The following is a 6,375-nucleotide window of genomic DNA, read 5'->3' as shown; positions in this document are numbered from 1 at the left end:
TCCACTTCCACCATTCTATATAGTATTGTAATATATTTTCCATCATTTTAGATGTGTATATGAAAAAATTAAAAAAGGATCAGAAATGGCCAAACCTTGAAGGTAGAGGGAGGTAGGCAACCTGGGTAGAGGGCTGAGCAAGGGCCGTGGCTGTGTTTCCCAAGAAAGCTCTGGAAAGTTAGGGCTCTCTGCTCCAGTAAGCTGGGGAAGCTTTTGTATCTTCTCATCTTGGACAGTCACAGTTTACATTAGCCTCTTAAAGGCGCTGGGCATCCCTGCAGCAAAAAGACAATAACAACAACAGTCACTTCTATTTACTCCTGTTGTCCCCAAATTTATTTGTGCTCACAATTCTTTTACTAACATTTGTTAACATACTTCAGCACCAGAGCTTTAGAGAACACAGCTAGGGAGGGACAAGCTAAGAGTTTGCACAGCTTCACTCTGTCTCTTACTTTGGACTCCAGACCAGAGTCCTGTAATCCTTCTGCTACACAGCTTCCTCTTCAGTAAAGCCATTATCTTTATTAAAGACAATGTGAGGATTAAAGAAGTTCATTTAAAGTTCCCCTTCTTGGGCTTCCCTGGTGGCACAGAGGTTAAGAATCCGCTTGCCAATGCAGGGGACACGGGTTTGAGCCCTGGTCCGGGAAGATCCCACATGCCACGGAGCAAAAAAGCCCGTGCGCCGCAACTACTGAGCCTGCGCTCTAGAGCCCGGGAGCCACACTACTGAGCCTGCGCTTTAGAGTCCGGGAGCCACAACTACCGAGCCCATGTGCCACAACTACTGAAGCCCACATGCCTAGAGCCCATGCTCGGCAACAAGAGAAGCCACTACAGTGAGAAGCCCATGCACTGCAACAAAAGGGTAGCCCCTGCTCACTGCAACTAGAGAAAGCCCACACGCAGCAACGAAAATCCAGGGCAGCCAAAAATAAATTAAATAAATAAATTAAAAAATATATATATATATAGTTCCCCTTCTTAGGTCATTGCTGCAGAAGATTTCCCTGGAAACCTGAACAAGTACCACCCTAAACGCCCACCTCTCCCAAAACAAGAGTCATTTACACATACATTCACTTTTCTACCATCTTTTTTTTTCTCTCAACCACTGCGCCACCAGGGAAGCCCTCTACCATCTTTTTAAACTTTGGGAAAATCACCTTGCTTAGGCTGCCATCTCTCTGTCCCCTCCATTTATCTATACAGCAAATACATATTGAGTCCCTACCATGTGACAATGACCACAGTGCTGGAGCTACGGTTGTGAACAAGATAGACAGAAGATGGCTGCCCTCATGGAACTTTCTGTCCAGATGGGGAGGCAGACAATTAAATATGCCATTATAATTTGGTATGATACATACTATAATAATATAGTATATATAATAATTTATTGAATGCTTGCCAAGTACTTTGCATATAGTAACTCTTCGTCGTCACAACCATCATACAAGGTGGACACTGTTATCATATTCAATTTAGAGCTGTGGAAACTCAGACAAAGGGTGATTACTGAAGTATGTGGTACTGGGACAATACAGAGCAGAAGCCTCAAAGATGTGTCTTCTGGACCTGAAGTTGTGTAAGTGTCGGCCTGGTAAAGAAGTGCAAGATGAGTGCTCCAGGCTGGGGGAGACAGAGATGGAGAGAGAGAGAGAGAGAGAGAGAGAGAGAGGTGCACTGCAGGACCTGAGAGAAGCCCCACAGCCAGAGTAGGGTGTTTGAGGTCTGTGCGTGGGTGTGTGGTTGGTGGGGACTTAGGGTGGTAACGACAGATTATGAGGCAGAGGGATAAATACAATAGCTGAATCAAGAAGGGCATTTCAACCACTTTAAAGGTTTAACTTTATACTTAAAGCAAACAGAAACCAGCAAAGGACTCTGCAAAATAGTGTTTAGATCAGTTGCTCTTGCTGCATTTTAGAGAGAGCTCCTGGCTTCAGTGTGGAGAAGGGATTAGAGGCAGACAATGCTGGAGAATTAGCTTGAGGACTGTCACGGTAATCAAAGTAAGTGAAGATGGCCTCCAGAAATAGAATAGAGGTGGTGGTAATAAAGAGACATAGATGAGTTTGAAAAGCTTTTGAAAGGAAAAAGACAATTGAGTCTTGGTGGTGAAAGCAAAGCGTCAAGGACAATGCCTGGCCTCTGGCTTGGGTGGCTGGGTAGACAGTACTGCCATTCACATACGAGTGGAGAGGGAGCAGGTCTGGGAAGAAGGTGATAGCTTCAGTTTGGGACATGACAGATTTGAGGAATCTGCAGGACATCCAGCTGGACATACCTAGTAGACACTTGGAAATGTGAATGTGAAGCTCAGGGAGCAATCTAAGCTTAATATAGCCTTGCACTTGGTGTAGAAGACCACGGACACCTTTTAGGATGCAGAAGAGCAGGAGAAAGTACCCACATGGACACTTCTGGATCCAGATACAGTTGGCGTTCAAAGTGTAGAGACCGTGGGCCAAGAAACAAGAAAAGGAACAGAACATTTATCAAGTCAAGGAGCCACCAACTTGACTTTCCCAGTATAGTAGATGCTCTCAATACCTTGCCCCCCTCTCCTTGGCTCATCTGTAACCTTAGCCCACTGATAACTTCCTACCTTGAGCACCTGAGCTCTGCTTTTCCACCTCAGGGCTTTCTCCAGCTCAAGAGTTAATGATCCCAGCGTAACCCTTAACCAAGGAGAAAATGCAATTGATGAATATGTCAGCTTCCTTTTCCTCAGTGGACGGTTCTGAGGAAATGAATGTTCCGTTCTACATAGAAAGCACCCAGGGGGACACGGCTGTTGCCCACAGTGATAACTAGGTCACTAACACACATGCTTTTTACTTTTTTCCCTTTTGTGTCTCAATTTCCCCATCCCCTCACTTTGGCTTCCTGGGATCAATTCCTAAATAATGTACCTGTACTGAAGTCATTGATTCAGGATTTGCTTTTGGAAAAAGGCAAACTAAAATCAAGACACCAGGTTACAATCACATATTTGCTTCTTTATTTCACATTTCTTGGTTAATATAAAGATGAAAAAGGGTTGTAGGAAAATTTAATAACCAAACGGATGTTAAACAGGTGAAGCTGGGACATCTTATTGTGTGAGGAAGTAAGGAAACAGGGAAAGAGTAATGAGGTCATATCGAAAGGACAGAGAAGACAGCTTGAAAGAGCTCCTACTGGCGATATCTGTGACAGTTTGAGAACAAAAAAGAAAATAAACTAAAACTGAAATAAAAATGTATGTGTCTATGATGATACCAAAATATCAGGGAAAATAATGGCATTCACCACCACTGGAAGTGACTTACATCAACTTCTTGATGTGAAAATGGTTAACAAAAGACAGAGAATAGAGCATGTGTTTGGGCATTTTTGATAACAAACTAATTAGAGAAAATTCTTTACACAGAATTTTGAGCCAATAAATGCAGAATCAAAGTTAAAATTTAAAAAACTCCATTTTGCATCCCCTAATGAAATAGGTAAATTCAATCAAATCACCAGTAGAAACTGAACACATTAGGTGAAAAAAGTTCACTAAGCAACTAGACATTCACTTGACACCAGCAAATCAGGTCCCAAATTACCTGCTAATTACAAAAGGACTTCAGAGATACAACACTCAAAGGCAGTGCCTGGTACTTGATTGGATCTTGGTTTAAAGAAAACAGCTATAAAGGATATTTGGGAGAAAATTATAGAAATTTGAATGTGAGCTGGCTACTCAATGATATCAAGGGGACTATGGCTAATTTTGTTAAGGTAATAAGGTGATAATCCTTCAATAATGTATTTTGGACAGAATCCTTATTTGGGAAGATGTATATGGTAGTATCTAACAATGAAGTAGAAACATTCAAATTATTGAGAAAAAATTATATATATCCATATGGATAAAGCAAATATGTTAACACACCTATGTTGTGGGTATATAAAAGTATTCACTGTAGAATTCTTTCTTGTTCTCTGTATGCTTGAACATGCTCGTAGCAAGTTTTTTCTTAAATAATTCTTGTTTAATTAAGGTCTCTGCTAAAAATATGGAACCCTTCACGAATTTGCGTGTCATCCTTGCGCAGGGGCCATGCTAATCTTCTCTGCATTGTTCCAATTTTTAGTATATGTGCTGCCGAAGCAAGCACCATAGTAAGGTTTTTAAACTGTGTTGCTTTACCATTAAGAAATTACTTTTGTGAAATACGAATTTTCATTTTCACTTTCTCTTTCAATTTTGGTTTGCTTAATTTTATTTATTTATTTTGTTTTAGGATATTTTTTTTTCCTACGGGTGCAGGGTATTAGGATGACTCTGTGTTTACACGATTGTTTTAATTTTTGCCACCTAGATTTCCAACGCCTCTTCTGTTTTGGCCTGCCATGGTCCAGGTGTTTTCTGTAACTGCATTTTCATTTCAGTTGCTGAGGTCTACACGAGTAAATAGGATGCTTATTGATATAACTCTTCTCACTGGCATTGCGTAGGCCAACATGTATTTTTTCCCAACTTGCCCTCCTGTGATATTACCTTTCAAGAGGACAACTTTGTGTGTATACCGGGGGAAGGGGAGGTGAAGACGCAGGAATGATGGAGAGTAACGAGGCTTCAGTAATATCTAAAATGACTATTTCTTGCGATAAACTGAAACTAAAATAAGTCTTATACGACTAGTGGACATGTAAACTGGTATAACCTTTCTGGAGGGCAATATGACAATACGTCCTATAAGCTTTAATATTATACATACACTCTGATATTTCAATTTATACGAATTTGCACTAAGGAAATAGTAACGGATAGTGTTCATTGAGGCATGAACATCTTTATGGTAAGAACCAGAAATCAACCTAAATATCTAACAATAACTAAATGAGCATACATCTCCTGTTACACCCAAAACTCATAGGTGGAGGCTCTCGGCCCCAATGTGACTGTATTTGGAGATGCGGCCTTTAAGGAGATAATTAAGGCTAAATGAGGTCCTAAGAGTGGGGCCCGAATCCAATAGGACTGGTGCCCTTATAAGAAGTAGCAATACCAGGAGTGTGCATACCAGAGAAAAGGCCACGTGAAGACACAAGAAGGCAGCTTTCTGCAAGCCAAGGAGAAAGTCCTCACAAGAAACCATCCTTGCTGGCACCTTGATCCTGGACTTCAACCGTCAGAACTGCAAGAAAATAAATTTCTGTTGTTTAAACCATGCAGTCTGTGGTATTCTGTTACAGCAGACCTAGTAGCCTAATACATCCCCAAAAGGAATAATAATGATGATGGTGATACAAATAGATGTCTATACAGTACTTACTATGTATCAGGCAGAGTTCTACCTGCTATGCAAATATTAATTGATTTAATCTACACAGGAACATTATCGGGGGTTCTTTTATTATTTCTATTTTATACATGAGAAAATTGAATTACATAGAGGTTATGTAATTTACCCATAGCCATACCGCTGGTAAGTAGAACTTGAACCTAGGCAGTCCTCCAGAGAGCTTGCTCTAAAACACAAATTCTACTTCTTTCAGAAAACATTAAAAATTACGTTATAGGGCTTCCCTGGTGGCGCAGTGGTTGAGAGTCTGCCTGCCGATGCAGGGGACACGGGTTCGTGCCCCGGTCCGGGAGGATCCCACATGCCGCGGAGAGGCTGGGCCAGTGCACCATGGCCGCTGGGCCTGCGCGTCCGGAACCTGTGCTCCGCAACAGGAGAGGCCACAACAGTGAGAGGCCCATGTACCGCAAAAAAAATACAAAAAACAAAACAAAAATTATGGTATAAATGGGTATTTAACTGAATATAAAGATGATATTAGGTATTCTTAAAAGTAGTTTAAAATATACACAGTGGTATGTATAATTTCTTATTAGTACGTACATGTAACTAATGTTCCACATATATATGTATATCTTCCAAAAATTTTCTGTGGCCATCTCTGAGTGATAGAAATAACAACTCTTTTTTTTCTCTTTTCCTCTTTTGTCTATTATATATTTTATACAATATATCTATGTTTAGTTCCAGTTTAAATGTATTATAACACATTTGCTTAGAGTGGTATGTTTAAGTAATTAAATAAAGAAGCAGGGTGAGGAATGATGTGAAAGAAATTAATCCCCCTAGATGGGAGGGAGTAAATATAAAAAACAATGTTTTGAGGAGTGGGGTAGAATCTGAATGACGGCCAGGAAGGCTTAGTCAGAGACACCAAATTTTGGTTTGTTGAGCATCCAAGGTGGGAACTGAAATCAGCAACCTGCAGATCTTGGATTTAAACCGATATGGTCAATTTATTAATTTGTTACCATTTCTATTGACTAGTTTAGGATTTCTGATTTGACTAAATCCCTTCAATAAAATCACA

General features: G+C 40.5%; 1 non-coding gene across 1 annotated transcript; it reads right to left on the bottom strand.

The window, feature by feature from the left end:
• Positions 1 to 4,046: 4,046 nt before the first annotated feature.
• LOC112395291 (U6 spliceosomal RNA) lies at positions 4,047 to 4,154 on the bottom strand. The gene has a single exon (XR_003002341.1). It is a non-coding gene; the product is annotated as a U6 spliceosomal RNA (small nuclear RNA).
• Positions 4,155 to 6,375: the final 2,221 nt, after the last annotated feature.

Source organism: Neophocaena asiaeorientalis, unplaced genomic scaffold, assembly GCF_003031525.2.
Source record: "Neophocaena asiaeorientalis asiaeorientalis breed wild unplaced genomic scaffold, Neophocaena_asiaeorientalis_V1.1 scaffold258, whole genome shotgun sequence".
Lineage (NCBI taxonomy): Eukaryota > Metazoa > Chordata > Mammalia > Artiodactyla > Phocoenidae > Neophocaena > Neophocaena asiaeorientalis.
Note: the sequence above shows the minus strand (reverse complement) of the source record. Positions and strands in the feature narration are given on the sequence as shown.